Genomic DNA, 25,752 nt, shown 5'->3' on the forward strand with positions numbered 1-25,752 from the left:
TTTGCCTTAAGGCACGATACATCGCTAGTTGAATTTGTAATTAAAAATTTTGTAATTTAAATTAAAAAAATTAATTTTTTATTTAAATTGTATATATGTGGCAACTATTTTTATCACTATACAAATAACATGACTCTTCTGAAAACTTTTCTCTAAAAGCACATGGTAAGCATTATCTCTTTTATCTATGATAGTAAGCAACTATTGGCCTACTGTGCGGACATTACTACTAAGTTAGTTTCCACATTCTGATTGCCACATAATAATTCACGCTTAACTATGTTTATGAACTTGAATACAAACTCTATTCATCTCGTAGCCAAATCTATAAACTGATCCTTCCTCATTTGCAGTTTAGTTACAATAATCAATTAGAAATACGGTTAAATCCTGTTCCTAAATGGTATGATATCCAATTATTTTCAATCTTTTACTCATGGTGCGTACTGTGACATTGTTCCATTTTTATGACAGCTGAAAAATGTTTCACTATGTTCGCTCAGATTTTTGGCAATACTACAAGGTAAAAATCTCAAGTTTAACATTCAATTCCATGATTTATTTATTTAAAATATCAAGTTATTTTAGAACAATTTATTATCAAATGGTGCGAATACTATTTTTGAATAATTTGAAGTTTACAATGTCAAGTCATTGCTGACAATGTAAACCTCTGATTTTATTAAGTAATACATAACTTGCATGTTTCTTCTAAATTTTTGCGCGTGATATTTTTTTTTTAAATAAAAAAGAAAACATTCTAGTAATGTTTGACATCTATAATTTACAATAAAAACTAGTACTAAGAACTTTAATCTGAATTTGTAGATTTAATTTATAACACTGAACTGATTATTGCTGATAAAATTTAATTACATCATGATGTTATCGGATGTGTCGTCATCGAGGCTACTAATCCGCCCACTCTGTTCAACCAATTAACCGTTCACTCTATTTTCAAACGTCGCCGTGACCACTATTATAAAAATATACTACATATAATTATTTGTGTGGCTATTTGTTTTATAGCATTCAATATATATTCCTCACTTTTCGATTCCTCACATTGTCGATGTTTTTGATACAACTTACTTATATCAAACTGTCGCAAGATGGTTTTTTATATTATGATGAAATATCAATGAAGATTTCCCATTTAGGCACAATTGAGCGATTTTCGGTTCAACTGCATATTCAATAGAGATAGAAATTTATATTCGATATTATATTAACATTTTTTTAAATTGTTATGATCCATAATTTGTAGAAAATCGTATAATTTTTATACCTAGTCTAATTCTAATTAATAATCATATCATATCATCCTTAAACTATGGACGTGATGATGAATAGTTTTTATTTAAATTTTTAATTGTGTTTGTTTAAATTTTTTGTGATAATAATTTTATTTATTCTTATTTTTGAATGACAATAAATTTATTTAATTATTATTTGCGTAAATATCAATAGATACATCCATAATGCAACTCTATTTGTTAGTATTTTTTATTTTTTAATCTTCAACGAAAAAGGACAATAAATACATTTCACAACCGTACCCACGATATATATCACAACCATACACAGCGCACACTTTCAAAACCAAACCATCATTATGAGTGAGCCAAGTTATCTAAAAATAAGCAAAAACTACTTGTAAAATAACTATTAATGTTTAACTTGCAGTAAAATAACAAAGTGTTCTATCTGTATACAATTAACAGTTATTATTAAAAGATTTTTTTTTATTATTATTTTTTTTTATCTTACATACTACATATATTTTACTTTTTCTTCACATATTTTTACTGTTTATTACATTTTTCTTTACGAATATTTCTTCCAAGGGCAGGTCCATGGGTTGAGTTGAAAATGCACTCAAATCCTGGTTGCACGATGTCAGAGCTCTTATATTTTCCTGTTGTATAGGGATACAACTCGACTTCCTTTGTATTTCAAAGCGATACAATCTTATTACCTCTTTACTTCCAAGTGGCATGTTGCCACTACAGCTATGCCCACGAAAGGCCATTTTCACTTGAAATCATATTTGAAATCTATGATTTCAAGTGAAAATTTGGTATCAAGCTGCTTTGATACCGAACCGATCGAGGTTGGATTCGAACCCGGGACTACGATTTTTACGTTCTTACCACGGGACCACGGCCGGCCCTAAGAATCCGAACATGAAAACTTACTATTGACTCTTCAAAAAGGCACTGGCCGGAAAAAATAAGGGAAAATTTTCGAACAATCATACTTTATTTATATCGTTTTGGACACTATCTCAAATCAGAATAATTCAGGCCATTATGATGACTGCCACTACCGTTTCCTGGCCTGAATTGAATCGCAATAGAGTAACTTAACCGATCTCGATTAAATTCGAAGTCTACAGAAAAGTTTCATACGAAATATATGAGAAAAAATTGGCACAAAGCAATAAAAAAATTGAAAATATTTATGAGCTCGTAGCCTATGACCTATGACGTTTTGCCAGCTTTGCTACCCTAAAAATACGCTCCAGGATATGTGCATGTATTAGCGTATTTCATAACATAATAAAATATTACTAATGACATATTTATCTAAAAAAGTGTACTAGTTAACTTCCCGTAGGGTAAGTTATAGTAATCGCAAAAAAATCGAAAATGAAAATTTTTATATATCTTTACGTTTCAGAGGTTTCTGAACATTTTGGCATACCTTAGAAAAAATGGATGTATGTGTGTGTGTGTGTGTGTATGTATGTATGTGTGTGTATGTATGTGCGGATACAAATTTTCGTCGACGATTTCGGGAACACGGATCAACCGATTTGAATAATTCAAAAAACATTCGATTCGTATTGATAAGGAGACGTGCTGATTAGTTTTTGGCGAAGGCAGGTCTAGCCGTTCCAAAGATACGGGGCAAAAAGTGCCAGAAACGGTACATCTGTTTTTAAGAGAACGGAGCGTCCGATTTGAATAATTCAAAAAACATTTTACTTGTATTGACAAGATGAAGAATTGTTCCAATTTTCATGAAGGCAGGTCTAGCGGTTTCGGAGATCTAACGAAAAAAGTAAAAAAATGAGCCATTTGGCGGTCAAAAATGATCATTAGACATATGCACATCAAATTATCAGATATTTTATAGAAATTTTGACAATAAGTATACATTTTGTTAACATTCCTATGGGTTCCGTACCAATGCTTATGCGTTAGGCGGCGGCGCGCCACTTGCGCTGTGACAATTCGTCTCTATGCAGTTCAAGCAGTACGATTGCATTGAAAAAAAGTTCAGAATTTCCAAAATATGTCAAAATGAAGAAAACATTTTTCTTTTCAAAAAAATTTTTTGTTTTCAAAAAAAAATTTTTTCTTTCAAAAAAAAAATTTTTTTTCAAATAAAATTTTTTTTTTCAAAATATGGTAATTTTTTATCAAATTTATAGTTTTTCAAAAATCTAATTTTTTCAAAGTAATTTTTTTTTCAAAAATGTTAATCGTTTTTAAAAAAAAAAATAATTTTGGGTACGGGAAGTTCCAGCACGATGCCCTAATTGCCTTAAGACAGAATTCCACTTACAGCTAGTTTTTGTTAAAATGATATAGAATATTATGCAGTTGAACGTTCTATGCAATATCAATTTTACTCGTCATAATTCAGTTATTTTTTTCTATTTCTAATTAGGCATATAATTAATGGAATGGGCGTGAAGAAATCGGTCATACAAAACTGTCGCCAGTTTTTCGTATAATTTGCTCCCTAATGAATGTCATAGTCATATTTTGTTCAGTTGAATTTTAAAAACTAGTGCTGGTGTTAGGTGATTAATGGAATTGTCGTGCAAGGAAGTGTTTGTAGTTTGTAGTACGAGCATAAACATTTAGGAGGACACAAGATCGTCGATCCGGCAGCAAGCACGCAATACTTGAGCGGAGTCCGCGGACACCGTCCGTATCGCGTCGCGGCGGTGCGGGGCGTCGCGTCGCTAGTTTGGCAGACGTATCGCGCCTTACATGGAATCGAATGACGGCAGACGTGCCGCTGGTTGGTCGGGAGTCTGCCTCTGACTGGACGCCGAGAGCGCGGTACGCGATTAAAGGAGTATTGCTGCTTGCGCTTGCCGAGAGCGTATGCGAGTCGAACAACATCTGTACACGGCCAATTGTTCCACATGCTTACTAGTACTTACTACGCGAACTAAACGCAAAACAAAAATCGGAGCGAAGTGGGAAGCCATTAAGACGCACAGACGCGTGTGGTCACCGCATTATATATAAGTCATTAATCTGATTTGTAATTTATAGGTGGAGAAAAACAACGAATAGAACATATGAAAATCTTCTGATTCACTATCTTCGTGCATTACATGTTTAATTGATTTTGAGTTCTTACATATTGTAGTGATCAATATAAATATTTTTTGTTTCAATTCGCGCTGTTGGGAAAATATACATTCTCTTCTACTTTTGAATACTACTCATTATTTAGATGAATTTTTTCATATTAACATTTTTCCACTCTTTTACCATGTTGCATTAAGATGATAACACGAAAATCTTTCAGTCGCAATATGGAGCACAAAGGTGCAATTTGACTTTGAGCAATTATATTGTGAAAACCAAACCAATTATTTCACAACAAATAACATATATCTAACAAACAACTAACTTTTTCTTGCTGTTTTTCAAAAATTTGTCACCTGGTCTTTTTTACTCTATAGGCGAGGTAAAATGGGACGGCCAGAGGGCAAACAAGCCCAATCTCTTATTTTTAATTTTAAAGGAATTTTACGAAATAATAGCTACATCAACCAACCAATGCAAAATATAAATTTCATAGGTACATTTCTTACAGAGATAACAAAGTATATAACCTTGATCTGGTATTACGTCAGAAATATTTATCAGCAGAGTTGTTATAACTATTAATTTAATTTATTTCATGTAAAATTTCTTTCTAATTCTTTCTAATTTACTTTTCTATTTACTATTTTTTATTGTTCCTACATTTTCAAGGTTAAATGTTTAGGATTTAGTTGGTTCTTTTTACCCCACCCACGTGTAAGCTTTTATAGGGGTTATACAAAAAAAACTGTTGAATCTAACTTAAAATTAACAATACATCTTATAAAACAATTAAATAGCGTATACTTTAAAAATATATTTAGGTCTCGTAAACTAAACAACAGGAAATACTTTTGTTATGTATTTTCAAACATAACAAAATTTCTCATTAAACATTTCTCCCGACAACGACGTCGTATAAATCAAGGTGATGGCTATACATCTTTATAATATTTAATTTCAAATATTGTAGATAAAAAGTTCTTAACCTTACTTGTTTTTAGATATCAGTGGTAGGCTTTTTCAAACGCGAACCTTTAAGCCACGCTCTACCTTATACGAGATATAAGTTTAGAAAATTTGGCTCTATTGAGATTGCTGTATCAAGGCTTGGATTTATCTTTTAAACTTTTTCCGCTTGAATTAAAAGTACTGCATTTGAATCTAGTTATAGGGCCATACATTTTTAATAGACTCGCCTTAATAGCAATCAATCTGTGGAAGCATCGGCGTGTTCCCGAAAAGAAGCACATGTTTTTTCGTGTTTTGAAACATATCTGTTTTGGCATGTTTACCGTACGTCCTTCACGCCCTGTGCGGCCGATTACAATGACGCCTTGACGCGCAGGAGGCAATCTTTAGTAATCTCAGTGAGAGAAAAAATGTTTTTTGTATAATAAAAATGAATAAAAAATATAATGAACATAGTTTATAGCGCTATAGTATTCTATATATCGCGTAGTACTTTATACGGTTATGTATCTGAGATTTATTTTCTCAAAGAAGGAAAAAAAGAATTACTAATAAAATATGACTGATTATGGATTTTGCATAAGGATTTAGCCATGACAATACATTTTATTTATCATCAACCTTATAGATAAAAACAACATTTATTTGTCATTTGAAATTCGTTTACCTTTTAAAAGAACTAGTATTTGTCATATTACATTTATTTTATAAAACCTGTTTAAACACTATTTTGTATATATGAATTTAGTAAAATAAACAAATATTTATTAACGTTTGTAAAACGTAATAAATAAAGAGAAAGTACGCGAGTGGATATTCATGGAATATGAAGGTTTTGGATTTTTGAGAAATAATCAAATACATCCATTTTCAACTTTTCACTTCATGATATCATTGAAAATATGTAATAATGGCCTCTTTCTTTCAAACTCTGGTTTTGTCATAATCGTTGTAGATATTCACTTTACTATGCGCGTACTGATTTGGTTACTGTTTTTTAGCAACTGGTAATAATTTTATATTTCCTAGCAGTTCATCTATTTGCACTGATTTTTCTTATTGTTAGCATAACGCTAAAGTCTATACATTTTGCTGGTGCTACCTAAAATATTGTTCAATAGACAACCATTATTAGTTTTCTGATACAGAAATACTATAATTAATAAATAATAAATTATAAATAAATAAAAATATAGGTATATTTACAACTTACTTTTGAGTGAAAATAAATAACATTTTGCGATTGCATAAATATTATGAATAAATCTGTTGATTTACGGGCAGGCGCAGAAAGCGCTTTTAATGAGTTTGTTAGCCGGTACCGAGCAAATGATATTTCTTAGCCTGTTTGAGTGTTAGAACAAAACCTGGTGGACAATTTAAGTTTGCATTTTTCTACTTTATGGTTCAACAAGGGCTCGCTCTTGGTTCTTGGTTCGTTAGTCTTGGGTTCGATCCCGCTTCTAGCAGCCTGTTGTCAAGCTCATCCGGCATTACTGCATCAATAAATATTCACCCTATTACAGAAACTATAATAATAATTCATTACGCAGAGATAGGACAACTGTTTTGGTTATCATTATATCATGTCATATTATATCATTTTATCGATCCTAAATGTGAAATACTTTACAAAGACACATTATTTTTGAAAGTCTAGGCTATTGTTGTAAACTAATCGTTCTCTAAATATCGACTAAATTTGTCTATTTGGATAATATAATTTAAATTTAAAGCAACATTTATCATATGCAATTCAACCGGGTGTGAACGATTTCACATCGGTGTGTCTTTCGCATAGTGAAACGGTTTGGCGATGGCGTGGTGACGTCAGAGGGCCTGTAACACGATACGTCTCAAAGGATGGCAGCCTCTCCAGAGAACATGAGAGCCTACATAGGTCTCTGTACGGGGGATTTTTTCATTGTTTTTGTTTCATACGTATTCTTTTCGAACAAAATTTTATTTGGTGTTGCCACGATTCATTCATAAAGTTTGCGTACTTCGCAAACTAAGATATTTGCAACAAAAACATTCATCTTTTGCTGTTACTCAAGATGGAATAAATACGTTAACTAATTTAGTGGGATATACATCTATATGTATTTATTTTAAAATTTGTTATTTTTTATATAGCATTTACAAAAATAAATTTCAAACTTAATTTTTAATTTAATTATATCACAATGAATTTAATAGTATCATCGGCTTAAAGGTCCACCACCGATGTCACAAAAACAAGTAAAGTTAGTATTTGTTTAACAACAATATTTGAAAGTGGAGGGAAACTATAATATATATAACTAGCCATCACTTTGACTCTCGCGACATTGCTATCGGGAGATAAAAGGCAATCTTTTAAAATCTATAACAAAAGTATTTTCTTTCGCTGTTAGTTTTTTTTTGTTGTGAGCGCTGTTGTTTAGTTTAGTATATGTTGTTTGAATGTTTTATAAAATGCATTGTTAGTTTTAAGTTAGATTCAATAGTTTTTTTTTATATAATCTCTATAAAAGCTTGCACGTGGGTGGGGTAGAAAGGACCAACTGAACCTTCATCCTGGCAAAGACCTAATCAATAAAAATAGTACATAAATGAAAAAGTAAATTAAGTTAAATGCAACTGATAAATTAAATAAATACTTATTCCAAGTGTGCTGATGAATATTTTTGACAAAATACCAGATCAAGGTGACATGCAGTGTTAACTCTATAAAAAATGTACCCATATAATTTATCTTTGGCATTGGTTGAATGAAATAGCTATTACATATTTTGTAAAATCCCGTTGAAATTTTAAAGAAAATATTGGAACCCTTTAGCGTATGGGGCAAAAAGAACCAGGTGAGAAATTTTTGAAAAACAGCAATAAAAACACATTTTTACAATGATAAATTGGTTGAGAATTTTACTGAACATAGTCAGATAGTTGCTTGTTTGGTATGTGTTATTTGTTGTGATATAATTGATTTGATTTTCACAAAATAATTGCTCAAAGTGAAATTAGACCTTTGTGCCCTGCTCTACCTTATTCAATAAAACAATTTATAATCAGAATTCTTCATATAATGTTTAAATGATATGAAAATCACAAATGAATAAAAGCTAATTTTTGTTATTGAATAATATATTAACATTTATAATTTTTCCTCTAAAAATTAACTTATCACGGAATACACATGACAAAGGCGTAGTGAATAAGATGGAAAAGTTTTAAATTAATAATATTGCAAGAAAATAAAACAAATTTTTGCTGCCAGGTTTCTCATTAAAATCGAATCACACAAAATAAGGACGCAGATGATTCTGTTGCCCTAGCGCGTTGCCAAAAAATGCATAAGTTCATATCATTCTGCGCTCTGTAGTCTGTATCTCTGTAAGAGTGTAAGCAGTTGCTCTAGCGAACGAGTGTACGGACCAGTGAGTTATGTATATGAGGCGCATCTTGTCATCAGATAGTTCGGCTCTCGTAGGAGAACGTTTCCCGCGGAGAGCGGGGTGTTTTGACGTAAATCGTTTTGGGGTCCAGCTGTTGCCATCGATATGTGTTTATAACATAACACGAACGCTTGACGCAATAAGGACATTGCTTAGCAGTCCGATACTCTGGATTTCTCTCTTCGTCATTAATTAGTTTCCATACTTAGTGTGTGTGCAATTAGCGGTTTCTCTAGAAATCCGCCGGTACGCAATACCGGATCAGATTAGTGACCGCTTGTTAGGGATGCCTTGTTAAGTACCTGACTTGTTCGGCGAACTTACGTTCGATATTAGTTTGTAATATGAAGTTAAAACAATTTGCAAATACCTGGCAAACATGTTACTTTATATTTTCAATTAAAATACGTTATTAATTTAATGTTAGAGGGTCGACCGATAATTGACCAGATATGTACTATGTATGTTTATATTGCTGAATACTGTAATACCTACATCAAATACACAGTTAATTATTGCAAGTTACCATGGTATAACTATATTTAATCAAAGCGCAATTCAAACAAATATAATGAAATACAATGTTATATTTGATAAAGGTATTGGTTAAATAAATAAAATACTTATTATTTATTTAACTCATATTGATCATATGTTTATTTATTTCAACCAACCATTGAACATAATTTTATTATAAATTTTTACCACCAAAATGATATTTTTAACCATTTCCATTTGTTATGAATTAGTTCTTCTAAACCATTTTTGTCTTGAATTGATTGGATCCGGTTATTTGGACCAACTTTGTTTTGAATCGATTACTTCATAACGAGCATTATAGAAAGTGATCGTGATCCACCGAGATGCTGCCGAACTCTGTTAAAATAGTAGGTACACTTTTTGCCGATAATGCCGAAGACCTATTAAAAAGATGATCTATTAACTTAACTTACAATTTAGATTCGAACATGTCGGCCCAAAGTTGTTCAAGCTGGCGCGGCGTTGTGACTATTTTCCCTCACAGTGTACGATTTATCACAAAAATAAAAATAATTTTGTGTTTTATAGTTTCGTATGAATAAATATTTTATAATACTTGCGTTCACCATACCGGGCCATGCCCGAAATGCGTAATATTTGCTTCTGACCCCAATATCGTACGCGGGCTGTGCCCGTAATATTCACTTTTGGCCTAGCAATCGCACGCGGGCTCTGCTCGTCATTTTAAGTTAATCAATAAAACAATTGATATTGTTGAGTACTCACTTACAATCAGTTAAAATTTGAGTTGATACTAATTTACTAAGTTTGATAATTAATAATTATCTAGTCTTATATAATTATTAATTATATATTATTTTTTGATTGATTCGTTTTTGGGTACGACTTCTCTTTACATTTTCCCATTTAAGGAATATGTATAATTTCTTAGAAAGACGGATTAATGATTGAGGAATTGTTTATGAACAGGATGCATTTTAGACTACAAAAGAGTGCAATAAAAGAATTGGTTTTAACCTTTTCCACTCGCTAATTGCGGAATTAATACGTATTTTGCCGCATCCAAGTCGAAAGGGTTAATATTGCCATCCTGTTTGAAGAGTATTAAAATATACTTCTATTATTTTATTAGTCGAATCTTATGTGAACTATCTAAATCGACTATTCAGAACATGACATGATTCGAATGTAAATACTAGATGCGCTCATATACATGCATATATCTTAAGATATCTTCATTCAAAACTAAAGATATTAATAATAATTGAAGATATTTTTCTTCGATTTCAATAACTTACTTTCATAATTTGAATGTCAATGTTCAACTTTCATTATTTGCATTAAAAAGGAATTTATATGTAGGCTTATTCAGAGATTTTCAATCTTCGCAGAAGTTTTTAATGCAAGTGAAAAGTATATCAAATTACAGTAGAACCTCGACTAACCAGACTAATTGTTGTCGATAGGCATGCGGATAATCGAATGTATGAAAAATAATGTTGTGTATTTATTTAAAATTTACAAATACATATACATATATCAACGAAAATAATATTTATTAAGACATTGAAACTTCTTTGTGTATTTACATATTTATTTTCTTAGATTACATTACATGCATATACTAAACTGCAGAATTAATTGTGCAAAAAATTGTAGGTATGTACATGCATTGAAACTTCTTTGTGTATTTACATATTTATTTTCTTAGATTACATTACATGCATATACTAAACTGCGGAATTAATTGTGCAAAAAATTGTAGGTATGTACATGCATATAAATTATTCGTGGTTGGTAGTACGGATATTCGCAAATCCTTATAACCGAGGTCCGGATAATCAAGGTTCTACTGTATATAGAATCTGTATATCATTGTAAGTAAGATCAGTTGCAATTTTCAATTTTCAATTCCGTTGCTGTGATTTCGTGGATGTCGTGTTTCCTGCGATGACTACGAGACATTCCCCTTTGTGCCACGTGCCGCTGTCCCACTACCGTGTGTTTCTTTCACGGGAAGATGTTCATCAGATATCACCACATGGCCCTATAAGACACGTAAGACGGATAGTCGAGTGCGGGCAGCTGGTAACGAAATCCTTCTCTAATGTCTGTTGCATTAATCCTCAGATAGGTGCTCATCGAATTTTGTTGACCGAATAATATTACCATGTACTTCAGTACCATTACTTGATAACGCTCATTTCTGGGATGTATGATAAGAATGAAAGAATCTTTTATGCTTGTTTTTTGTGATGACGAAAGTTTGTGTGGATTGTTATAGAAATTGGGATGGTTAAAATGCATGTATATTTTTTATTTGAATTGTATAGTTGGATTTTTTAATAACAAATTAATGTTTAGTTTGAACTATTGCTCAGCAAGTTATGAAGTATACCAGTTTGTTTAATGTAGCAAAGTAACTGGGGTATGGGAAAACAACGGTAAGGATCAGTATCAACAGTTTCAGATGTTACTCAACGGGTGCATGGCATATTTATTTTTTCTTCTCAGAACAATCGTAAAAATGTTTATTCGATCGTACTGCCTCCGTGTCTCTTGAGCACCGGTGGCGTTGTTATATATTACCGCATTGTTTTTAATGGCTTGTTGTTTTATGCGAAGCACAATACAGGAAGGGTTTAGGCGCCCGCATGCAACGCTTTTTATTTAGGCACTAATAAAACATGTAAAAATTACACAAATATAATATTATTATTGATGGACGACCATGGTACGCAATATATTGACAAGTAATATTGAGTAATTTATTTCTTCGTGTAGTGTTGGAATGTGTTGGTTCAAACTGTGACAACTGATTTGGATTGTTAGATTGTACTGTCATGGCTTTTTAAATTTTGGAACTGGTTAGCAGCTTAAGTTAAATTGAGAGGATGCCAAATAGCTGTAAGTTTATACATATGTGTGCAAACACATATGTTATACATATATATTACAATTTTTTTAACAACAATATTTGGAAGTAGAGAGAAAAAGATGTATAACCAGCCATCACCTTGATTCTCACGACGTTACTATTAGGAAATAAACGACAATGTTTGATAATCCATAACAAAAATATTTTTTTTTGTTATTAGTTCTTTCGGTCGCGAACAGTTCTGTTGCTTAGTTTACGAGACTTTAATATAATTTTTAAGTATACATTATTTAATTGTTTTATAAGTTGTATTGTTACTTTTAAGTTAGATTCAACAAATTTTTTATAATCTCTTACACAAGGGTGGGGTGAAAAGGACCAACTGAACTTTTACTCTAGCAAAGGTGTAAAAATGAAAAATAGCAAATGAAAAAGTAAATTTTGTTAAAAAAATCTATTTTGCAAGAGATAAATTGAATAAATAGTTATTCCAACTCTGCTGATGAATATTTCTGACGAAATAATAAATAAAGGTTATTTACAGTGTTATCTCTGTAAAAAAATGTACTCATGAAATTTATATTTTGCATTGGTTTTTTATAATGTGGCTATTATTTTATAAAATCTTTTTAAACTCAAAAATATGACATTAGATGTGTTTGTCCTCTGGTAAATTTTGATGACAAAGTGTAGACATATCATTAGGCATATACACTTTAAATTATCACATACTTTATAGATATTTTAATAATAAGAACAAATTTTGTTTACTTTTCTATGGGTTCCGTACCAATGTTTATCCGTTATCCAGCGACGCGGCGCCCACGCGCTTCGATATTTTGTTTCTAGGCAGCTAACGTATCGCTATTGCTTTGAAGAAAAGTTCAAAATTTCCAAAATATTTTGAAGTATGAAAAAAATCAAAATTTTCAAAAAGGTCAATTTTATGCAAAAAATTAAAAAAATTCAAAAATCGATTATTTTTAGTGTTCTAAATGAAATTTTTTTATTTTTTAAATTTCAATTTTTGGTACGGGAATTTCCAGCAATTTGCTTTAAGGCACGATGCCATGCACCACTAGTTTATTATATGCCTTTTATCTACTTTACGTATCTGTCTACCATTTATTCGCTGGCTCCTTGACTATCCTCAATCCATAAGTTTTTTACAGTCGCGTTCTTGGAGCGGTCGCCGCGCCGTTTGCTTATAGTTAATTAAACGCAAACATTTCACCTAACGCATTCGCCGATGCATAAACACACACGCACCACGTGCGCGGACAGAAACCAAAGCATCTGGTGTGACCGCGGCGAGCGGCGCTCGTCACCTGCGTTTCTTCATCGCGTTCGCGTTAACATCGATTACTTGAGATGAATATTGCGAATGGGTGAATTACTCATATGATATTGGCTTATAATTATTTAATAATATTTTCGTAATTTAGAAATTTAATGACATTTTCTCGCATATTTAATAGGCTTATTTTCAAAAATTGATATTATGTTTTTTATCATTTGTCATGTATAACTTTGAGTTAAAAAATTCATAAAGGTGGACTCAGGAGATAGAAAAAACTCGATTCTGAATTATAGAACTGGTTGATAATGATAATAATCAAACTGTTAAATTTTCGCGAAAATAAAATATTCTTTGTTTTGACTACATGCTTATGATAACAATTTCTTTAAAAATTTAAAATAACTACTTTTAAAAATTATTATTTATCTAATTTCGTAATAACAAAATACTCAAAATTTAAATATATTATAGAGTAGGGCGGGACACAAAGGATCACTTAGAATTTGAGCAATTATACTGTGAAAACCAAGCCAATTATATCACAACAAACAACACATATCAAACAAACAACTATCTGATTATGTTCAGTAAAATGAGTAAACTCATCATTGTAGATATATATTTTGATTCTATTTAACTTCATAAATATTGCTTTGGTAGTTATTAACTTCCCGTAGGGTAGTTATAGTAATGGTCCGAAAATCGAAAATGAAAATTTTTGCATTTCTCGACGTTTTGAAGGTTCTGAACATTTTGGCATACCACAGAAAAAATGGATGTGTGTGTGTGTGTTTTGTGTGTCCGCAATTTTTCTTCCACGTTTTCGGGCGCATGGACCAACCGGTTTGAATGGTTCAAAAAAACAGTCGATCTATTGATAGGGAGATGTGCTGATTAGTTTTTGGCAAAGGCAGGTTTAGCCGTTACGGAGATACGGAGCAAAGAATGCAGAAAATAGAAATCGAAATTTTGAGATAATGGAGAATCCTGTTTGAATGATCCAAAAAACATCTAATTTGTAATGATTGGGGGAAGTGGTGATTAGTTTTTGGCAGGGGCAGGTGCAGCCATTTTGCAGAAATGGAGCTAAATGTACAAAAAATTGAAGTTTTTGAGAGAACTAACCATGTGAATTGAATGATTCAAAAAAAATTCTGCTTGTGTTGACAAAACAATAGCTTTTGAAAAAAATATTTTTTGTTCTGTATATCGAAAATAATTCAGATTTTAATTTTAATTCTGGCTAAAGTGTTAAACTTTGCAATTCAGTTTATATAATTCTTATAAATATTAGACAATGTTGCAGTATTCTTAATAATATTTGAAAACATTTGATATTCCTCGAACATTTGGTTACGGTACGAGAAGTTCCAGCAATTGGCCTTAAAGCACGATGCCGTACACCAATATAATATAATTTATAATAATCAGACTCATAGTTTCTTGAAGTACACTCATGGTGCAACTTCTGTTTAAAATACATATTTTATGGGCACATTTTTGTTAAGATCACACTGGATACAACCTTCGTATGGAACTTTGTCATAAGAATCCATTAGTAGAGTTGGTATAACTATGAATTTAATTTAGATTTTGTGTAAATGCCTTTTTTTAACTTATTATCTATTTACTATTTTCTTATTGTTTACTTCCCGCCAAAAAAATAATGCACTTTTTTTAATTTAAATTTTTATGTTTCTACTTTCTCATTCATATAATTTGTTACATTAACCCATACATTTGTAATACGTGTTTATAATCTCCATCATGTTATTATGACTAGAAATCACAAACCTAGCTAGCTGATAAACGACTTTTGAATTGGCCCTCTCATTTGAGAGCTTTTACAGCTATGAAACTTAAGTATCCGCTTCAAGATTTAAAGAATCTAATCATAATTTCAATTACTACAATTTAACGTACTCTATATTGTCGCGCCTTTACTGCTTTCACTTTGGAAGAGCATTTAGTATAATCTGTTATAAAATCACTTGTTACAACCTATGGTCGACAATTTAATTTAAGTAAGGAAGTATATTGTTTCACGTTTGTTTGTTTGGTTGATCCTAGTACAAGTTGAACGTACTCCTCAGAAGCTTTTTGCGTAACATTTTCTTGTCTACGCCGATGTAAATGAAATGCCGTAATGGTCGCAATCACTTAAGTTTGATACGTTTGATATGTTTTCTGGTCGAGATGCTTCTTGCGCTGATGGATTAAATTTAATAAATAGTTCAATGTAAGAAATTCTCTAATTTCGAAAGAATTGCATGTATTCATTTTTTTCTAATTTCACTTTTTCAGATTATATTTAAATTATAAATAAACCTAAATAAACTTGTATAAAAATAATAATTTTAATTAAAAATTCTAATTTAGTTCTAATACTAAAAATATATGTGGAGAATGATTATTAAGGGCGGGTCACAAAGGTCCAATTTAAATTTGAGCAATTATATTGTGAAAACCAAATCAATTATATCTCAAAAATAATACGTATCAAACAACTATATGATTATGCTCATTATCAGTAAAACTCCCAGCTAATTCATCATTGTAGAAATTTGTTTTTTTCTGTTTTTCAAAAATTTCACACCTGTTGTTTTTACCCTATTGGCGGGGTAAAATTGGACGGCAAACAGGTCCAATATCTTTTTTACAATTTTAAAGGAATTTTTCGATATTATGATTACATTGTTCAACGAAAACAAAACATAATGAGTACATTTGTTACAGTACTCAATGGATATAACCTTGATCTGGTATTTTGTCAGAAATATTCATTAGCAGAGTTGGAATAAATATTCATTTAATTTGTCTCCTGTATCAATGTTTTTTTTAACTTAATTTACTTTTTTATTTACTATTTTTTGTTGTTTACACCTTTGCCAAGGTAAAAGTTCAGTAGGTCTATTTTACCCCACCCACATGTAAGCTTTTCAAAAGGTTATGTAATAAAACTGTTGAATCTAACTTAAAATTTACAATACATCTTAAAAAACAATTAAATAGTATATACTTAAAAACTATATTAAGGTTTCGTATACTAAACAATAGTGCTCACAACCAAAAGTACTAACAACGAAAGAAAATACTTCTGTTATGGATCTTCAAACTCTGCCATATAACTCCCGACAGCAACGTCGTAAGAATCAAGGTGATGGCTGATTAGACCTCTTTTGAGATATCGGCGGTGGACATTTTTACCAGTAGGCTTCTAAGCTTTACCCTATTTTATATTTTTATAATCGTTTATTTTAAATCTATGTCAGGATACGTCAAATACAATAATTTTTACTATTTAAATTTAAATTTTACAATCCACGCTTGTCATTTTTTCTCAATTGTCTCGCAAAGAAGTGTTCCGTCTCGTAGAAGTCTCGCGATTTCCGCTGTTTCAAAAGGTGATCTGATCGTAGAAGTACAGCTCTATCGATGGCTCCGTAGCCAGTGTTGCAGATGGCTGGCTGTTTGCCATGAAGAGACTGAGGAGAGTGTACGGATTGCACGTGCCTCCGTGCTATTCTTAGATCAAGAAAAGGGGCCCCAGTCGATAACCCCTCCGCGCCTTCCATCAACAAACTCGACACAGCGTCCAACAATTTCGTTAGCCTATTTGCTATGAGTACAATACTTGATATCATCATTAACATGCAGATAACACCAACACGGTATATACTGAATAATATTGGCTAATCATTAGTTGGTATAATTCAAAATGTTTTTAACACAGGCAAATCTGAATAAAATTTAATTGAAAATTTAAATAATATTATTAACTTCCCGCAGTTTAATATTTTTTATTGATACCAATTCATTATTAATTCAAGTTTTAATTTTTTTCTCAAAATACTTGTTTTAAAATATATATATTAGCTACTTTGTTGGATCTTCTTTCTGCAAACTCAGGCGGAGTTGCTGGTCGTCTTGCATTAGATACAAGTTGATGTAGGGTAGGGCGGGGCTAGTTGGGCAAATTTTTACTTAAACGCAGTGGCGTACCTAGAACTTTTGCCGCCCGGGGCGGTCTCCAGATTGCCGCCCTTTCAATTATAAGTCAGTCAAATAGTAGTTTTCATAAATTAATACAAATAAACTAGTGGTGCATGGCATCGTGCCTTAAGGCAAATTGCTGGCACTTCTAGTACCGAAACATAAAATTTTTAAAAAAGATTAAAAAAGATTGAAAATTTTTTGAAATCTGGAAAAAATATATTTTTGAGAATTTCGAAAATTTTGAAAAAAAAATGGCTTTTTTGAAATTTTTCTTTTATATTTTGAAGTTTATTGAAAATTTGTAACTTTTTTTCAAATAAATCGCGCTGCGCAGCTGTTTTGGAGACGAAATATCGAAGCGAAACGGCTAGACATTGATACGGAACCCATAGAAATGTAAATTAAATTTGTTCTTATTATTAAAATCTCTAGAAAATATCAGATAATTTGACGTGGATATATCTAATGATCATTTTGGACCGCCAAATATGTCATTTTTTTACTTTTTCTTATTGATTCTCCGTAATCGCTAGACCTCTAGACCTGTCATCCCAAAAACAGTTCTTTGTTTAGTCAATACAAATAAAATGTTTTTTGAATTACTTAAAACGGACGCTTCGCTCTCTCAAGAACTAAATTACAATTTTTGGCTTTTTTGCCCCGTATCTTTGGAACGGCTGGACCCGTTTTGCCAAAAACTAATTAGCACGTTTCATCAGTACGAATCGAATGTTTTGTTCAAATAGGTTGATGCGTGTTTCTACAATCATCGACAAAAGTTTGTATCTAAACACACACACACATCCATTTTTTCTAAGATATGCCAAAATTCAGTAACCTCTGAAACGTAAAGATATATAAAAAATTTCACTTTCGACATTTTTGCGATGACTATATATAACTTACCCTACGGAAGTTAAAAAATTATTAAGTTTTTAATCAATATTAATTAATACACAGAGTAATATTTTTCAGACATATTTATATGCACTCGTCAACATATTTATATAATGCCCTAAGGCTTTGCACCTTCCGCCAGACCTGATTTTCAAAAGAAAAATTGACGATTTAAAAAAATATTGATAAATCACTTCAAAGTAATCATTTAAACTTTTCAAAAGAAATGACATTTATAAGCTGATATAAACAAATAAGAAAAATCGCTGAACAAAATCGTAAAGATGCTTATACGAATTCAACGAATTTTAATGAATACAATAAAATAAAATTATTAACCTGTTCTTAAATTAGAATTCAAAATTTACACAAATATACATTTATATACACCGAGGAATAAAATTCTAAATCATATGGTTAATCATAATTTATATAAATCAAATATTGACAATAATAAAAATCATAATGATCATTTATAATTCAAGAAAGAAAACTAGTTGGTACTGGTATTTTGCCTTGAGGCAAGTTACATGAACTTCCCGAAATGTGTAAATAACCGACTTAATCAATAAAAAATAAATTAATTTATGAGTGATTAAAAGTATTCCGAGTGGATTTATTACACATCATTGCAAACGAACGAACAAACACGTTAACTCGGAGTATTTTCTAAAAGCAAATTTTCAAAAATCAATCATTTTAATTAATCAATAATTATAATTAAACCAGTTTCCGTAGGACTTTAATGGTTTACTATGTTCAAAACCAAGTATTATACACTATCGTTATACCAACTAAATCATCTAATTTTATTTTTAACAAACGTCAAAAAAACATTTTCTCTAACTTTGATAAATTTTTAAAATTAAACTACTTGTCGTAAGGCCGTAATAATTCAGTAAGTTCTATAAGGCAATGATATACATCGCCAAAGAAAGTTTCATAAAAATCGGCTTAAATTTTTTTTCAACAGTTAATTACAAGAAAACGGCTAGGTAGATTTTCACCTAAAACTGATCAGTATCAATCCCAACTAATATCTTTCAAACAGTTTTTAATTTTTTAAAATCGGTTTGGTAGTATGAGCTTAAATGTGGACGAAAGGTTTAACACTTCTTTCCAAATTACAAAGAAACGGCTCGGACGATCGTCGCACAAAACTGAGAAACGATATGCTTCATCGAGATACATCGAATGGTTTTTAAATTTCTGAAACCGGTTCAGGCGTTTTTGAGAAAACGTCGATCAAAGGTCTAATTTTGACAAATGCCAAAAAGACCATACTAATTTTTGCAAACTTTGACGAATTTTTAAAGCTAAACCCGTTGTCGTAGGACCGTAATATTTTAGTATGATCTAGAAGACTATGGTATCTACCGTCAAAAAAATAATCATAGAAATCGTCGAATTTTTTCTTTTTTAAACTTTATTAAGAAAACGGCCCGGCCGATCTCTACCAAAAACTAATCAGCACGATTCCCAACTAATATCTTTCAAACGGTTTTTGAATTTTCAAAATCAATTCAGAATTGCAGGCTAAAACGTAGACGAAATTTTTTTCACTTTTCTGCGATTTATAAAGAAACAGCATGGCCGATCGTCGCACAAAACTGACAAATAATAGTCCTCATCGAGATACATCGGAGTGGCTTTTAAATTTTTGAAATCGGTCTAGCCGTTTTTGAAAAAACGACGATTTATGACAAAAAATCTGTTCACATACACACACATACTTTTTCCAAATTTGGGCTCATTCGATTCAGAATGGCTTGAAACGTCGAGAAAACATAAAATTAGCGATTTGGATTTTTTGATGAAAACATAAACTTCTCCTTGGGGAAGTTGACTAGTGGTGTATGGAATTGTAAGGAGGAAAATTAAATGTTTTCAAATATATAATTATAAATACTGTAACTTATATATGTTTATAGAAAAGTAAATAAACAAAACTCAATCAAATTTGAAATAAAGGGCATTGTCTAATATTTATAAGAAATATATAAACTGAATTACAAAGTTAAAATTATTTATTTCAAGTATATAAGTGAGCATTTGAACTTTAGGTAGAATTCAAAATAAAATCCACGTAGAAAGTTTTTTGAATCATTCAAATCGGATGCTTAGTTCTCTCAAAAACAGATATTTTTTGCACATTTTGCTTGGTATCTCTGCCTTTGCCAAAAACTAATCACCACTTCTCCTCATCATTACAAATTGAAGTTTTTTGCATCAATCAAATCGAATGTTTCATTCTCTCAAAAACTCGATTTCTATTTTCTGTACCATCAAATCGGTTGATCGGGGCGCCCGAAAACGTGAACGATAAAATGCGGACACACAAAACACACACACTTCCATTTTTTCTGAGGTATGCCAAAATGTTCAGAAACCTTCAAAACGTGAAGAAATGTAAAAAATTTCATTTTTGATTGTCGGTCCATTACTATAACTTACCTTACGGAAGTTAATAAATATAAAATGAATAAGTTGCTTTTTACAACTATGTATAAATAAACTAAAAAATGCCGCCCCAAAATAAGTGCCGCCCGGGGCGGACCGCCCCCACCGCCCCCCCCTAGGTACGCCACTGCTTAAACGGATGTAGCTTCTCAATGAAAAGTCTCAATAAATTGCTATACGGCGTAATTGATTTGTTGTTTATCGCTTAACAAAAGTATTAATACTATTTTATGGTAATAAGTAAAATTTAAAAGCTACAGCTGTTTGAATGCGAAAAGTTACGTATGCTCAATGTACCCCATAGGTGGGGCAAGTTGAGCACTAAGGAAGTATAATGAAATCATAGGTTTAATGTCGATAATAATGAAATAAAATAAGTTTTTAATAACCAGTTCTATATTTATAGTCTTTATTGACAAAGAATACAAAACTTATAGTAATTTGCTTTGAATAATTAACGAAAAGTAGAATCAACAAAACAATATCGTATCTTAGGAATTATTTTACCATTATGTTCAGTATTTTTGTTTAAAATCATTATTTCTTCATATTATTACTCATAGACTTAGCTTAAATCTTAAAAATAATAAATTTCTGGAAGTTATTGGTAATTGTCTTAGTGACAGAACAAGTTTAGCAACTATGCTCAACTAACCCCAACTCGGAATTTCAAAATAAAAGTGAGTTTATGAAAAAACCGTGAGAATTATACGCAGAATCTCTGTGCATATTAAAAGTACTATAATTATGTGGGAGAATAACATTTACCTGATTAAAAATAAATAACATTTGACTAAACCAAACGAAAACTCGTGATGAATTACTTTTTTACTTTTTGGTCTCAAAATAAACAAAACGCCCGTGAGCCTCACTCATTTGTCCAGCGGCCACTAGCGATGGCGGGATGTTTATTTATCCCAAACCTCTATCTTTCCGCCATATAATGCATAAACGAAGGGTGAATAGTTTTCGAGATATTTCTATTGCTCAACTTGCCCCTATGCTCAACTAGCCCCGCTCTACCCTACGTTGTATGTTCAAATATAAAAATTCACTTTTTGGATTTTAGAGCCATGAAACAAAATCATGAGTAATTTTTTGCATGTCTGGTTAAGATTACCTAGATTTTTAAAGTGAGGTTTGCATGTATGTATCTGAACAAATTTATTTAACTCGATTTTTTAAAGAAAACTTCAAAATGTTTCATGATTAAGAGTAGGGTAGAGTGGGGCCTACTAAGGACCGCATGAAAAAAGGTCTACCATCAATATCACAAAAACAGGTAAAGTTTAAAAATTTTTATCAACAATTTTGAAGTAGAGAAAAAAGATCTATAACCAGCCATCGCCTTGATTCTTACGACGTTGCTGTCAGAAGATAATGTTTAAAATCTATAACAAGAGTACTTTCTTTCGTTGTTAGTTTTTTTAGTTGTGAGCACTGTCGTTTAGTTCACAAGACCTTAATATAATTTCTAAGTATACGCTATTTAATTGTTTTGTTAGATGTATTATTAATTTTAACTTATTGTTAGTTACAACAGTTTTTTTATATAACCTATGTAAAAGCTTACACGTGGGTGGAGCAAAAAGAACTAACGGAACCATGGATGGCAAAGGCGTAAACAATAAAAAAAAGTAAATTAAATTAAAAAAGCAATTTTACAAGAGATAAATTAAATAAATAGTAATTCCAACTCTACTGATGAATATTTCTGACGAAATACCAGATCAAGGTTATTTACAGTGTTGTAGCTGTAAAAAATGAACCCATGAAATTTATATATTGAATAATGTATCTATCATGTTCTGAAACCCCTTTAAAATTAAAAGTAATACATTGGATTTGTTTGCCATCTGGCCGTCCCAATTTGTCCCGCATATGAGGCAAAAAGGACCAGATGAGAATTTTTTTTGCAAAACAACAAATAAAACACATTTCTATAATGATGAATCAGCTGGGAATGTTACTGAACAAGTCCGATAGTTGTTTGTTTGATATGTGTTAGTTGTTGTGATATTATTAGCTTGTTTTTCCCAATATAATTGCTCAAAGTCAAATTGGACCTACTTGTATTTTTGCCATATTTTGCATATAAATCAAATGAACCACGCGACTAATCTATGAATCGATGAAATGTGGGTTCGTATATTTTCCGTTTGTGTTTTGACTCGTCAGCCATACGAGTATATCAGGCTAACCGTTCCATCGGTTTCGCGGAAGCCTAGCGCTCAAGCAGGCGGCGGGCAGCGGACAGCTAGCCGTCCTGCGAATCTCGATCGCCACGCCGGTGGATGAATGCGAGAGCATGACTGCGACTGACGACGGGACGCTCGCCACTCGACTTTGATTCAGTTGAAACTGAAGTTCGCATTGTTAAGTATCGCTTGTGCTATGCTATTACTGTACGTGTTCGCGGGTTACGATTCTGCCTCCACAGCCGCCGCTTTGCTCCGTACAACCGCCGAAAGCACTTCTGAGACAGAGAACAGCCGTCAGCGCCGGACACACGACGAGGTACGCCCGCATTTATTTTCAAACTGATAATTATTTTTGGTCCGCCGATGTATTTCGACGGGGTGCCGTCTCACCAACGAATGCACACCGTTGTCCGGCTCACAGCGATCGCAATAACCGTAGCGCGAGGAGATAACATCTTACAATAAGAAGTTTTCTCTTGTTTTAATATTTTTTCCAAAAGTTTTCAATTAGAAATGCATGTTCTGAATTATTTCACTACGATTTGTGACTACACATTATTGGTGTTACAGCCCCATTGTGCGTTGGTGACAGTGCATGTGTGACAAAGAGCTATCTGAAGCCCACGAGCACACGATCGAATTCTTTACTGTTCTTATTGTTAGTTCTTTTATCAGTGTTTGTCAAGTGTGGTAGCTTGTTATTGTCTCTTAGGATATTGTGATCTTTAGTTTATAGGAGGAATTTTTTAAATTTATAATTCTATAAACATATATGATAAAAAGTGAAAATGTTTTATAATATTAATTATTATTAATAATTGATTCTTATTAAAATAATAAATAGTTTTGAATGAAATATAAATTATAACAGTTCAAAATTTTAATTCACTTTCATTTTTGATGCGATGTTGAAAATGTGTTTGCAGCTCGTGATCAAAGCACAGTAATACAATTTAATAGGAGTTAAGGAACATTGACAAAAAATACAGGATAAAAAGAAGATTCCACTTCCGTTTCTCATTTTCTTGTTTTTACGTTGATACATGTGTAAAGACAGAAATGTTTTGTACTTTTTTTTGTAAGAACTCGATGATATATTTAATACTACGCGTGTGCACCCTTGCTTTCGTTTTGTTTAACGTTGTGAATATTGAATGAGTCAATATTACTTACAGATTATATTTAATCAATTTAAATCAAAATTTTGTAGAACATTCTTACAAATAGTAAATGATATCTTGAATTATAATATAATTGTTTGTAAAATATATTTATTGAATATATATTATTATGCTAAATAAATATTTTATTCACTGACGTTTTTTTAGTTTGACGTATATGCGTTTTTAAGTTGCAGTTAATGGTGTCGATGACAGGTTAAGAGTTTTGAGACAAGCTTGTTGTTTTTATATGGAATATTCACTGTTAAAAGTATATTGCTTTAGTATTAGATTGTATGTATATTTTATATATAATATATTGTATTGATTTCAATCTAGAATTTGCTACTAGTGATATAAATGCTTAATATTTTCTCAATAGCTTTAAAAATTGTTTTGCGAGTTCATTATTATTATTAATAACTAAATAATGTTATTTTCATTTTTAATGTTAACTATTTCAAGTCGGATAATTAAATCTTGAAAATGTTGTATAAGGTATATGGGAGACTGGGTACCGTTATGCCTGAGTCAGTCACAGTCGCAATAACAGTTAAACTATACTGATTTTTTAGGTAGGGTTCAAAGTAAGGAAAGATGAAGTATGCTTCTTCGAACAAGTTTCCATTATTGCTTTCAGTCAGTGCTTTACGTTAACATGGTATGTAGACCGCTTTGCTTTTAAAGAGTCAAAAGCAAGTTTTTATGTTCGAATTCTTCTAATAATAACTGTTAATTGTATACAGATAGATTACTTTGTTTGTTATTTACCAGCAATTAGTTTTTGCGTAGATAATTTAGCTCACAATTGTCAGTCATAATGATGATTTGTTTTCAAAAGTGTGCGTGGGGTACGGTTGTGACATGTATTTCTTGTACTTTTCGGGTGAAGATTAAACAAATAAAAAAATCTAACTTAACTAAAACAAAATACGTAAGAGAAGAGAAAAGAAAAATTCAATACAAAAAAAGCATGAAAAATTCTTGTTAAATTAGTTTGAAAAATTATGTTTTGTTATATATTGTTAAATTTTATTCATAAGCTTTGTTCAAACGTTTATGGTGTGTTGTGTTACATGTTATTAACTACAAAAAAGTCGTTATAAATCATTTTGGTCTCTATAGCTATTGTTTTTTAACCTATTTTTATGCCTGTCAACCTCGCCCTTATTTGTATGATTTGATTTTATGAAAAATTCATCATATCTAAGGACATTACAACAGTATTTCCACGTATACAATTGTTAAAATTAGCATGTAATTTACTCTTTCCTCAGCTAACTGGTAAATTAACAAAATTATTGCTGATCAAAGATAGTGGCACAACCGTATCCCCTAATTATTATCGAGTTATTACAGTTAAAACAATATTGATTCGATTGATTTAAATTGGATTGTTGTTACACTTGTACTGTTTATAATATTATTTTAACTACAAGACTAATTTACTTTAGATTATATTTTAATTGAGATTGTGTGACGCTTTGCGCGTTTGCCAGTTTTCTCGACATATACCTACCTAAATTGACTTTCAATGGATCTTTAAATCTATCTCCAAAGAAGTTGGAAGAGTATGACACTAATCTGTTTTTATGGTCGTTCTGAGATTGTAG

General features: G+C 31.4%; 1 protein-coding gene across 3 annotated transcripts in view; it reads left to right on the plus strand.

Annotated features, from left to right (window-relative positions):
* LOC113377246 (myocyte-specific enhancer factor 2) overlaps nt 1-25,752 on the plus strand; it is a 345,797-nt gene that overhangs the window by 228,383 nt on the left and 91,662 nt on the right. The window contains exon 1 of one of the 3 annotated variants that reach the window (XM_026617496.1): nt 23,067-23,295. The exons of the other annotated variants lie outside the window; for them this stretch is intronic. The gene's annotated coding sequence lies outside the window, so the exon portion shown is untranslated. Of the gene's footprint in view, nt 1-23,066; nt 23,296-25,752 lie in introns of those variants that run through there. 3 annotated transcript variants of the gene reach the window in all.

This window comes from Ctenocephalides felis, unplaced genomic scaffold (genome assembly GCF_003426905.1).
Source record: "Ctenocephalides felis isolate EL2017-DRISC unplaced genomic scaffold, ASM342690v1 CF-g0.4_SCAFFOLD_01886, whole genome shotgun sequence".
In the NCBI taxonomy this organism is placed as follows: domain Eukaryota; kingdom Metazoa; phylum Arthropoda; class Insecta; order Siphonaptera; family Pulicidae; genus Ctenocephalides; species Ctenocephalides felis.